At 43.3% G+C, this 12997-nt stretch overlaps 2 protein-coding genes across 14 annotated transcripts in view; one reads left to right on the forward strand and one right to left on the reverse strand.

Moving 5' to 3' along the window:
* Window positions 1–12997, reverse strand: part of CARMIL1 (capping protein regulator and myosin 1 linker 1) — a 316706-nt gene that overhangs the window by 208840 nt on the left and 94869 nt on the right. The window lies entirely within an intron of this gene.
* Window positions 3022–12997, forward strand: part of LOC115866076 (cytidine monophosphate-N-acetylneuraminic acid hydroxylase) — a 265229-nt gene continuing 255253 nt past the window's right edge. Inside the window, exons 1-2 of the mRNA XM_070046773.1 lie at window positions 3022–3083; window positions 3803–3896. The gene's annotated coding sequence lies outside the window, so the exon portion shown is untranslated. The remainder of the gene's footprint in view (window positions 3084–3802; window positions 3897–12997) is intronic.

The raw sequence follows: 12997 nt of genomic DNA on the forward strand, positions 1-12997 counted from the left end.
GGTCCCCTTAGTCATTCCCTGGGCCGTGCTGTCTATCTGCTCTATGATTCCTAATTCATGCATCCCACTCTCTGACCACAACCTTCTCATTTCTCCTTCATTGTGACCCATGGGCCAGAGGGGCTGGCATCACTTAGGAGCTTGTTAGAAATACAGAATCTGAGGCCCCACTCCCAGACCTACTGCATCAGAATCTGCAGTTTAATAAGATCCCCCAGTGATTTATATACACATTACAGTTAGCGAAGCACATGCAGCATCTTTCCCTCTCCTCAGCTGGGCCTGCCACTCTGTTACTTGCCCCCTGACCCTGCCAGGTCACTGACCATCCTACTTCCCCCCAGCCCATCTTCATCCCACTAAAACCCCACTGAAATCATTCCTCCACTGTTAATACCTTCGGCCTGTGTGCCCTATCCTTTCATTACGCCCACAGAGAAAACCCTCAACCCTGGATGAACCCACCCAGCCACCTATTCCAGGTTTGCAGTGGCGCCTGCCAGGTGCAGCTGGAGAACAGGTCTAACCCACGAGTTGATTTCGCTTCCTGCATCTGGGAAAACGACTTCCCTCCTACGCCACTGAGTACACAGACTTCATCAGAATGGTACCGCTGACCATCCCACCCCAACCCTCCACACCTGCCTGCCCCTGCAGCTACATCTGTCCTCTCATCTTCCTCTTCTTCTGCCGTGCTGGAGGTAAATGCCCACCCCCTCACCTGGGCTCTGGATTATATCCTGCCCACCTTTGCAGGAACTTTAAGTGACTAACTATGCCTTCCATTCCATATATAAATATCCAGATAGAGAGATCCCAAGATCTAGATCAGTATCCTGGATTCTTCACCCCTCTTGTAGCTCCATCTAACTCCCTCCTTCCTCTGAGCCCAACTTCTCAAAAAAGGATCTGCACCTCATGTCTTCATTTTTCTGCCTCAAATTCACTCTACTGTTCAAAACTGGCTTCTGTCCCCACAGCTCCACTGAGGTCCCAATCACCTCTTTGTTGCTGAGCCCCGTGTATAGTTCTTAACGTTTCCTAACAAGATTTCTCCTTAGCACTGGCACAGCCCTCAAGCTTGGAATTCTCTTTTCCACAGGTTTGTCCACCCACCTCCCTGGTCATATCCATTCCCCACTCCCTGCTACCTTCCATTCTCTTCCACGACTTCGATGGATCTCAGAGGCATCCCAAGTTCACGTGCAGCCCGGATCATTCTTGGATCATCAGATCTCTCTCTCTAATTCCACTTGGATGTCTCTCCGAAGCTTAAACTCAGCATGTGATCTTTCTTCCAGAATCTGCTCCTCCTCTAAGAGTTTGAGCTCAGTAATGAGTCATGGCCATCCATACAGTTTCTCAAGCCAGAAATCCAGGCATTGTCAATGTCACTCCCCACCTCAGTCATTCACCAAGTTCAGTCCAATCTAAACATCTCTTAAATCCAGTCACTTCTCTCCAGCTCCAGTGCAATGACTGTACTCCAAGCCACCATCATCTTGCTTCTGTACCACATGCCATAGCCTCCCCACAGACCCATCTTGCCTCACCAAGTCAGCTGCCCATATAGAATCTTGATGCGATCTTCTAGAAACCCAAACATTATCTTATCGCTTCTCTGCTTAAGCTCTCCGGTGGCTCTGCATGACTCCACTGATCCCTGCTTCCACCTGCAGCCTCCTTTCCCTCCCTCTCCTCCCCACTCCCCCTCCAGTTCCAGCCACACTGGAACTTGGTCCCCTCAAGGGGACCTGCCCCACCCTCTGCTCCAACTGCTCTTCCTTCCCGCTTTCTTCACCTTCACGTGATTCACACCTGCTCATCCTTCAAATCCTAACCTAAAGAACTTCCCTAAGAAAATCCAGACTAGAGCAGGTCTCCCGATCATATATTCTCCCAGTATTTGCACATTTCCTTAGTAATACCTTTTAATTATTGGTGGAATTGTATACGTAACATCTAACAGCGCCACCAGACTGTAAGGTAGCTGGGAGCAGGGGCCGTATCCGTCCTAGTCAGAGTTTACTGCTCTACCTCACCCCCTTTTCAGCTGCAAAAACTCGAGTTCAGAAGGTGAAAAGAGTTGCTACAGTCTTTGAATCCAATTATAAAAATTCTGTTATGCCTGTTTATTCCTGACAGCTACCACATAATAGACACATCCTTCCTATGTAATAGTCATATCCTATAAGGGAAGTACCTGAAAATCTGTTGTGTGCAGCTCATCTCGACCCACTTCAAACAGATCTACTAGCTAATCCCCAACTCACCTGCCAAAAAAAGAATAACAGGACAAGAAAACGGTAACCTAGCAGAGGAAAGATGTAGCAATGCCAAACGCCGACATCCCTGCCTTTCGCCTACTGTGTTCGAAGAACTTCTTTACTCAAAAATTCACTACAGAAAGACTCTAGTTTTCTGCAGCTCCCACAGGCTGGGAATGTCATTTCTAACAACAGATGCAGGAAAAGCAAAATCCACTCCAATGAATGATTTCAGGCGTCCTAAGGCTCTCTAGACCTTGATTTTGCCCTTGATTGTGCCAACAGAGTTAAGTCCACAGAACGACACAAATCACAAAAGGTGGGTCAGGGTACTGATGGGACAGACTTCATACAAAATGTAGGGAAAAACATCACATGTTATTTTAACTGACAATTAATAGACCATTTAAACAGAAGGAAACTTATCTTTAAAATGCAGGCATAATGAAAGGACATGCCAAAGAGAGGAAACCTAGTTTTGTAAACAGAGCATGTTTTTCTTTCTTTAAACTTCAGATAAATGAGATTTGCTATGTGGAGAAGTGTTTCGCTCTGGGAACACAGAAACCTCACTCACCTGTTCAAAGAACCCCACCTGAACGTTGTGCCCAATGGCTCAAAGTTGCCAGATAAAGTGAAACTAGGGGCAGAGCTTTCTAAGCCAAACCCAGCCTTTGCACAATGGGAGGAAGTGAAAAGCTGACATCCCTCAAGCGCAAACACTGCTGCTGCTACGCCCTTTAATGTAGAAATTAGCAACTGGCTCTCCGTGTGGCTAAGCCTCCTCCTCCCTGCCTCGGTAGGAACCAGCAAACTGTAAGTGACCCCTGTATTTTTTTTGCTCCCGACCACTCCCAAGCTTTCCCCTCTCCCCAGCCATGCCAGAAACAGGCCGGGTACCCCAGTCTGGCATCAGCCACTTCCCAGCGCGGGACAAGAACTCTCTGCCTCTCTGTTTCTAGATTCCTATTTCTATAGCTCATCACCTCCCCTCCCAAGGCAGCAAACTCCAGCTGGCCCCTTCCCCCATGGCCCCTGCTTCCTCAGACACACACACCCGTGCAGCCCAGCTCCAACACCAAGAGGATCCCTCTTCTGCCTTCTTTGAATGTCCGCAAAGGACTGGCTGGTCTGCCCAAGGGTCAGCCCAGGCTGGAGCCCCAAGTTCTTTTTCTTTTCCAAGTTGTCCACATAGAAGCCCTGGAGCCCTGGTCCAAACTCTCCTCTCTGTGGCCCCTCAAGACTAGGAGGGAGAACAACAGAGGCCTCTGGCAGAGCCCGCAAAAAGTGGAGGCTGAACCCAGAGTCATCTCAGAGGGGAACGGGGTAGAGGCAGGATTATGCCGGAAGGTGTGCCTTTGTGTTTCTCTGTCTCTTGCTAAAATGAATTTCATTAAATTAGCACTCTTTGGTTCCAAAAAAGTAGAATTCTCTTTTAAATGCACCTATCTTATTCTTTTTTGTACTATTTACAATTGTCATTAAATATGTAAGTCATTCATTCATTCATTAGATTATGGTTGTCTGCCTTGTAGACGTTAAGAATAAAAAGACAAAGTCCTGCCTTCAAGCAGCTTACAGTCTACCGGGAGGAGACAGACTACACACAAATAAATAAGTAAAAATAAGGTATGTCAGATGGTGACGAATGTTATGGAGAAAAAGCTAGCAGGAAAACGCAAGAGTGAGTGCTGTGTGGGCACTGGAGAGGGGGTGGTGGGTAGGTGGCATTTTTAAATAGTTTGGTGAGACCTCATTATGAAGTGATGTTGAAGAACGTCTAAAACAAGTGAAGGAATCAGCCACGTGGACATCTTAGATAAGAGTGGTCCAGGCAGAGGAAGTGGCAAAGGCAAACACAGCATATTCCTGAGGCAAGACTATGCCTGTGGTACTTGGAGGAGAAAGAAGAGCTCACTGTAGCTTGAGGGGAATGAGAACCGGTGAGGTCAGACGGGGCTGTGAGACCTGTGAGGCGCTACTATCCACTGTCCACACTTTCACTTTTACTTGGAATAAAAGGGGAAGCCACTGCGGGATTTTGAGCACAAGAGTGATGTGACCTGACATTTAAAACGATCTCTCCGACTGCCGTGTTGAGAACAGACTGGAAAGTGGGTGAGAGGGCAAAAGAACAGACGCGGGGAACCAGTCAGGAGGCAACTGCAATAACTTGCGAGAGAGAGGGCGGTGGCTGGGACCAGAGTGGTCAGTGGGAGTGGGGAGAGGTGGATATCCTTTGATGACAGAGCCCGAATGGATTGGTGAACCGAGTGGATTTGGAATATATTAGTTATTTTGCTAAAGGCAACAGTTTGGTTTATACCCGTGAAATAATCATATAACAACTGAAGATGGTACATGATTAAGTGACTACTGTATTGGTCTGGGTAACGTTACTTAAGTAAGAAAATAATTATGGAAGAAGTGCAACTTGAGAGCAAAGAACTGGTTCCAAGATTTTCCAAGTGTTGTTCTGAAAAGCATGTTTGTCCTCAGCAGGGAAACAAATGATGTTTGGAAGTAAGTGGTTCTGCTCTGCCCAAACGCCTTTTGCTTCCCTTAACCATTTCAAACGTACATTTAAAATTTAATAATATAAGGCCAGAGATTCTATCTGAATTCTAAAAAGCAGCTGGGGGGAGGAAGAGGCAGGGAATTTTCTTTTGTCTTTTTCCAGTTCCTCTAGAGTAGTACTGTCTCACAGAACCTTCTGGAAATGTTCTATATCTGGACTCTCCAATACTGTAGCCACTAGCCACATGTGGTTACTAAGCACTTAAAATGGGACTCACTAAAAGTTTAATTTCATCTGATTATAATTTTAATTAAAATAGCTACCTGTGGCTAGTTGCCACCAGATTGAACCATACAGCTCACCACACAGAGGAACATTCCTGAACTAAACATAACACTATTTCCTTGAAATTGAGTTTAAAGGATAGATACAAAATAGATGTGTAAAATCTTGAAGTACGCATTCTTATTTTCTATTTTACCCTACAGTCATCATCTAATTCTCCTATTTGAAAGGAAACAGTAGATGGCTTGGTTCTAATCATTTTTGAACACATTTTCTTAGTTTCTGCAATGCAACTCTAATATCTGTTCGGCCATCATTCTATCAATGACATTCAAAATGAGATTTCCCTCCCTGATGCGTATTCAATGCTAACATTTTAAATGTCACATAAAAATAAAGATAGAAGATTCTTATTTTAATTGAACTTCCCTCCTGTTCTAAATTCAAAGCACTTTGTGGTATCAGTTATCTCATTTTTCTTCCCAAAACGAATGAAAGGGCTGAAGTTAGTACCACCATTTTTCAGTTGAGAAAATCAAAGCAGAAGATTAAAGGCAGGCCGTTATACAGTGTACATCCATAGTTTTGTTGGAAAAGAGCAGAAATTAGGAAGATATAAAAAGGGAAATCAGTTGAAAATGGGGGGGGGAACTACATGTAAATCCTTGGTTACCAAATTCAAGTGAGCCGAGACATGGGTCTAGAAAATGCTGTCTGGATGAACAGGGTTGGTGTCAGACCTTCTGCGGGTCCCTACAGTGCACCTGATGCAAGATGCTGGCTCCACAACTAGAGGGTGAAGAAGATGCAGTGGTCAGGCTGTGGCTCGATTAATGAGGTGGTCTCAGGATAATGATGCTGGCTTATTCATCAGCAATCCAGGTTCAAATGACAGGGCAACGTTCTTGAATAATCTCCTAACCCGACAGCTGGAGAATGAGCTTTCATTAATCTTGCTTTTGAAACACTCAGGCTAACCCCAGTTATATCACTAAATTGCATGACCCAAGAGATTAACAGGGCAATTCAGTCAGTTTAGAGCTGACCTCAGAAGCTGTCAGTTAAATTCCTTCATTATGAGAATGCGGATACTAAATCCCAGGAACACTGTGATACTTACAAAAGAGCAAAACGTTATTCATTTTACAAACAAGCAAGGCTGCATTCCTATGTTACGTATAACTGATATGGTGCAGTGTCTCCCATAAATAGTTAAAAGAAGAACAGTTAAAAGACTATCCTTATTTTGTAACTCCAATATGTTTCTAGAAACTATAGGTTAGAGGATAATCAATGTTATATATGTTATATTATACATATAACATATAACCTGATTATCACATACCAATAACATATAACATAATTATATATATATACAGTTTGTATGTGTAACTTATATAATTTCCCCCACAGGAAGGATATTAAAATTGGTGACTGCATCCCTTTACAACATTCTTAAATCTGAACTGAGACACAACAGTGTTATAAAAGCAAAGATAAAGCAAATACAAACCATTAAAATAATTCAAAATTGTTCAAGAGCGTGTTAGTTCCTATGAAATAAGCATAAGTATACTAAATATATTATAAACAGAGCCAAAAGTACTATTCAATACCTAGGAAATGCATAAAATGAGAACTATCTATATCATAAATCTTGGAATTTATGCTTCTTGGAATCTGGAAGGGCCTCCTCAGGAAGGCTTGGTTGGCCTGGTCTTTCAAAATGCAGTCTGGTCAAGTCCAAACTGATGCTTCCTTTCAGTGAGCAGATACTCAGACATCCCACCCACCCCTGCCCCACCGTAGCGATAAGGCAAAATGCTGTATACGGGCAGTGGCTTCAGATGCGTTTCCCACGACAATGAACACGCTGGTGGTGATGGTGTTTTAAATGCTAAAGCGCAGTAAGGCCGATTCTGCTCTGCTCCAGGTTTCCTGCCCAAAGGTTGCCAGCTGTGTGGCGTCACTTGGCTTATCACTTTGATAGCCACTGTTAGGAAAAAACACATTTCCTTCGTAAGCGATTTTTTTCATTCCCCAAATTATAAGTGTTTAAAGGACCTTCAAGATATGAGTCCAAAAAGTTCCCCATCTTAATCCTGAAAAAAATTTTGGCCAATACCATTTAAGTACAGCCAGGGGCAGGGATATAATCTGCATAAAGCATTTTAGAAAAAAGGGCGATGAGTCAAAATTCCATCGTTATACTTAAAATGTCATTTTGATACCCTGAGACACCTTCACGGGAGGAAAACTGATTCCAATTCTTCCAAAGATACGCAGGAAGGAAAAGCTTCCAGGAAGATGCGTGTTGGTCTAACACAGAGAGAAGCTAATGCAATCAGAATGGGCACTGGAAGAACCAAGTTCCAGAGACTTCACCTTACAGTCTTTAGGTCTTTTCAGTGAAAATGCTAAGTGGGTTCACCATAGATTTTGCTAAATTAGCATGATGTACATGTAGATCTTAAGGTGAAGAACTGAAGACAGAGAGGAATAGAACAGAAATGGAAGCGGCACAGACATATGGCATGAATTCTGCATGTCACACAATTCCCACAGACATAATTCTAGATGATGCTACAGAGCTTCTCAAGACGGATATGCCTGAGCCAGCTCTACTGCTTACCAGTGGTGTTAGGCAAATTATCTAATCTCCCTACACCTCACATCCTCGGCTGTCCATGGACACAATACAGTATCCACTTCCTATGAGTGTTGTGAAGATCAGATGCGAGGATGTAAAAGCTTTCCGGCACAGGGCCCAGCCAACAATAACAATTCAATAAATATTAGCTGTCTAATGATCATAACAAGAGTAGTCATGGTTCAAACAGTATAATAGCTCTCTGAAAGGCCAAGCGAAACCATTTTTTTATTCCCCTAACATACCAATAAGTTGACGGAAATTGGATTTAAAATTTCCCCCAGGCATAATTTGGTTTACAAGTTCTCTAATGATTACATAAAGGACATACACAGAGCAGGTTCCATCCAAACCATGCCTACACATTCATTAGTGTCATTTTCCAATTTAATAAGTTAGCAGAAACTTTTGTTTTCCACTCATTAGAAGCCAGCCTCTTATATTTTCTGAATGTTCAAGGGCTGGTTTGATATCTGGTTTCGATACCTCTGACATTTTTACAAAACTTGCCAATTTGCAACCATTTTCAGAAACCTGACTCACACCCAGTCACCAAATACACACTCGTCCCCAATAGAAGGGGGCCATTCAGGTCTCCTATAAGCATCCCTGGTCAAAGGGACCACGGCCGTCGAGGAATCTTCTCTAGCACATGGGCAGGTTTACAGCCACATTTGGGCAGAGCGTGAAGACGGGAAGTCCAGAATCCTTCGTTAGCAGATGTATTTGGAACGACAGCCCCAGCAGCTGGGCAGCCCCTGCCGTCTGCATTATACCTGCACAAGCAGGGAACCCAGGCTTTATCTAGACGCAAACACTGGCCTTCCGCTCTGGACCACTCATATAGTATCTTTCAGATACGTACCAAAAGATATGCTAGTTCACAACTACTCTTCCTCTTAAGGACTGCCTGGGAGGAGGAAGCAAGGAAGGAAGATATTTTTGAAGTCTGCTGTAAGCCAGGAATGGGGAGGCACTTCCCTCATTGCATTTAACCCTGTACAGAAGGTACCATAATCTTCGTGTTATAGATGAGGAAACCTAGACACAGAGAGGTTTAATTTAACTTGCCCCAAGGACACTGAAAGGAGTCAGAATTTGAACCCACATCCATCAGTTCCTACACCCGTGTTCCCAGCAGCTCCCCCTGTGGGGTGAGCCTCTCACTGTCAGTGCTTGTCATCACCACCTTAAACCAAGCTGTGGTGCTCGAACCGTGAGTCACCTGATTTACTCCTCACCTCAGCGTCTTCTCGTGTCGGGCAACAATTTCTACGCACCTCAAAGAGCTTGTCCACGTCATACTTCATTCAGCACAGTGTCTGGTAGAAAGGAGGCAGCTGCCCGATCTAAGTCTCCCCTCTCCTGACCTGAAGACAGCAAGCCTGTGTCCTCTGCATGTGACTATCACATAAATGAGCCTCAGTAATGTCAAGCTTCCAAAAACCAGCCTCTTCCCACTAAATAACAGGCTAGTTGGTAATTAAAAGATGCACTGGTCCCTCATCCTAAGCACTTCACGTTAAGAAAAGGATTAACTCAAACGGAGGACGCTACTGACACCCCTATGTAGGGAGACCTTTGGAGGAGGGGGGGAATATGCATTATTTTCATATACGTGCTGATTTCTCTACTTGTGCGTTCCATTGCCTCTGAGTCGTTAAAGAGGCGTGTCGTGGCTGTGATTTCTGAGCGCAAACAGATGAATTATCCCTAGTTGAAAGCTCTTGGAGGAACAGATCCTAGTCACGAATATCACTGGGTCTCACTATTAGAGATGCAAAGCTCCATCCACATCGGAAAAACATTATAATTGTCTCATTCATTAATTTGTAAACAGTTCTTCCTCCAGCCATGCCTCTTTTGCAGTAAATATTCAGAGATGTGACCCCTTTTCTTATTGCTTAGGAAACGAATCCTTTTCCTCCCAATACTCTCAAAACATACGAATTTGTGCTGAATGTCAGCATCAATATTGATATCCAGGAAAAGGTGTGTACATGTCCCCTACACCCCCACACACATAGTTATGTAAATAAAAGGAAATAAACCTAAATTTATTTCAAATTTGTACATTTGCAAAGAGTATATCTGCCTAATTTTAAGTGCCTAAAATATGATTTCAAATTTCATGGATTCTCCAGGAAAACTATACCGAGTAAGGGAAGGCCTAGGAATACATTAGGGGGAAAAGAGATGACGGCCAACTTAAGAGATAAGCCAGACAGCAAACCATCCTTTACCCAGATTAAGCAGCACTTCTCCAGTGAATACCGTGCTGTGCACTTGACAGAAAACAAGCGTGTCCAAAAATGGTCCCTCCACGGGAACCACTAAAGTGCACATAAAAAAGACCCTTTCTGGGAATTCCCTGGTGGTCCAGTGGTAGGGTCTCCGCCCCTCCACTGCAGGGGACACAGGTTCGATCCCTGGTTGGGGAACTAAGATCTATCCATGCCGTGTGACGCAGCCAAAAAAAAAAAAAACCCTTTCTTTGGTTGGTGCCTATAGCTGCAACTTTCATCACTTACCCTCTGCCTTTTTAGACTCATCATTATCCCAGCCCACATTCAGAATTGCCCCCATTCCTGTTGAGTGCTTGTTCCCCAAGGTCTATTTGCTGCCATTTCCCCAAACCATCCAGATTTCTATTCCGACCATCTACTTGACGATGCTCTCTTGATGGGAACTTGGGCCAATCAGCCTGCATTCCCCGCCTCAGACACCGTACACTACAACTTGGTATCTCACCTTTTATGACAGTTTAACCACCAGGCATTTGTTTTTGTGGAGATAGGAAAAGAACACACATTTTTTTGGAAAAAGAAGCTAGAATCACTGGGCTAGAAAGAACTTTAAAACTGTAAACGCCTTCAAACACTTTTCTGGACTATTTGCTCCTTGAGGGCAGGACCAGGCTTCAATCATCTTTATATCTTGGTAACTCACTCCCCCAAAAGTGTTTGCTGAATGACAACCTCTTCGACGAAGCCTCTCACCAGCCTCTTTCGTCAACTGGCTACTTACATGAAAATTGTTAATCAGCTTGGGACAAGAGATCTTAACGAAAATGGCTCCATGGAGTGAAGAAAGCACCGGACCAGCAATCACTAATGAGCTATTCCATGTTGGGTGAGCCCCCTACCCTCGATGCACTCATTTCCTCATCTCTGCAGAGTATGACCAAGACCACTTCTAAGGGACCCTGTGGCCCTATCATTCTCTACATTTAGGTTAAGGAAGAACTTCCTTTAACTTCCTATCAAAACAAAAAACAGAGTTTGTTACTGTGAGTTAGTGAAACCACCTAAAGACTAAGGTATAATATTTACTGATTTTCCTGGGATGCTTTTGCCCCCAGGGCTTTAGGAAGCAAGGATGTGGGCAATGGGTCCTGGAAGAGCTCTTTCTTTCAGTTCTGTGACCAAGTGAGGACTTTTCAAAACAACGTTACAATACTGCTATTAAGTTGTTTATAATGCTGTGGCTTTTATGAAATAGACAGTCCTTAAAGAAAAAAAATTTTTTTAAAGGCAGAGCAATTTTAATTTTTCCTGGAAAGAAATGGGGAAAGACCTCCAGGAAGTGCTGTCAAAATAAATCTGCTTGGCTTTTTCACCGGGAGTCTGCATGCCCTGAATGGGATAAAGAAGGGCTTGAGTGTTACCCACCAGTCAAGAAATCACCACAGAGCAAGAAAGACTCTGGAAGGAGGGCGAGGCACGGAATCGTATTTAGAATTTGTGTCATGTGGAAATCACAAGGACCCCCACGGTCAAAGTAGCCACCCAGAAGAATAGTCAACACCACAGCATGAACAACAGGCTTCATCACCCTGCTAGAAACTATCTTCCCCTTGCAAGTGTCTCACCTCAACAGGATGACAAATGCAATTTTCTTATTTCCTCCATCCTCTATATAAAATTATCATCTATAAGAGCACCTTTAGAGGAATGCTGATAAGGATGACTTGCAATGCTCAGGCAGCTCACTGATTCAAAAAAGTAAATAACAATATATGAGTGATTACTGAAGAGGTTCTCAGATTTTTACTTATATGTAAATTAAAACACCTTTTTAAATCCTTTAACAGGAAAAATTAAAACAAAACTGCATATTATCTCATTTCCGACTAGAAGAGGCATTCTTCAGTTAACAATCTTATTCACAGATACTGATCAAGGAGTGGCCCCAAAGAGGGTCAACTGAAAATACTTTATTTTAGCTTCTTTTTTTTTTTTTTAACTGTAATTTAAAAAAGCCTTACCCCACCCAAAGAAGCCAATGAGCCTGGAGCAGGAAGTTTCTAAATTTTCAGTAGTGCTAAGCATTTAACACAAAGGATGCTTTTGTTCTTGATGTATAAAAATTCTTGGGCTTCCCCGGTGGCGCAGTGGTTGAGAGTCCACCTGCCAATGCAGGGGACACGGGTTCGTGCCCGGTCCGGGAAGATCCCACATGCCGCGGAGCGGCTGGGCCCGTGAGCTATGGCCGCTGAGCCTGCGCGTCCGGAGCCTGTGCTCCGCAACGGGAGAGGCCACAACAGTGAGAGGCCCGCGTACCGCAAAAAAAAAAAAAAAAAAAAAAAAGATAAAAGCGAAAACATATTGAAGGAACAGTATTTTTTTTAAGTGATAAGATGCCTTGGTAAGTGTAATTAAGGCACACTTTACAATACCATTAATCAGAATATGTTTTATGGGTAAAGTAAATAATCCTTGGATACATTTCCCCCAAATTATTTTCCTCTGCTAAGGCAAAAGAAAATAAGTCTATAAATAGTAAGACACTTCCAAATAGGTAGTGTTCATTTGCTGGAATCCTTTATCCTGTCACAAACACCCCCAAAAAGCAAACGTTTATGTGTAAGGTTTCTTTGAAGTAAAACTAGATACATAATGTAACTTTCCTTTACTGAAATCCTTCATTTCTAACTATTCCAGCAAAATTGTTTATATCAAAACACTGATCCTTCCAACAACTCATGATGGCCTTGTTGGGAGAAGACCATGACTTCATCACCTGCATAACCCCAGCTCCTGGCACAGCAGTGGCCACAAACTAGCAGCTGAAGACAAATGCAGAGGTTACTTTTCATGATCATAAATGGTATCTCAAATTTTTTCCATTAATTCTATAGACTAGAAAAAATTTTTTAAACCTAGCCTAACCAGAGTGATTACCAGATTTCTCATTTTTTTCCTTACTAGTTGTGTGATTTGGGACACATCATTTCATCTCCCTGTGCCTCAGTTTCCGCTTCTATAAAATGGAGAT

Source organism: Globicephala melas, chromosome 11 (assembly GCF_963455315.2).
Source record: "Globicephala melas chromosome 11, mGloMel1.2, whole genome shotgun sequence".
Lineage (NCBI taxonomy): Eukaryota > Metazoa > Chordata > Mammalia > Artiodactyla > Delphinidae > Globicephala > Globicephala melas.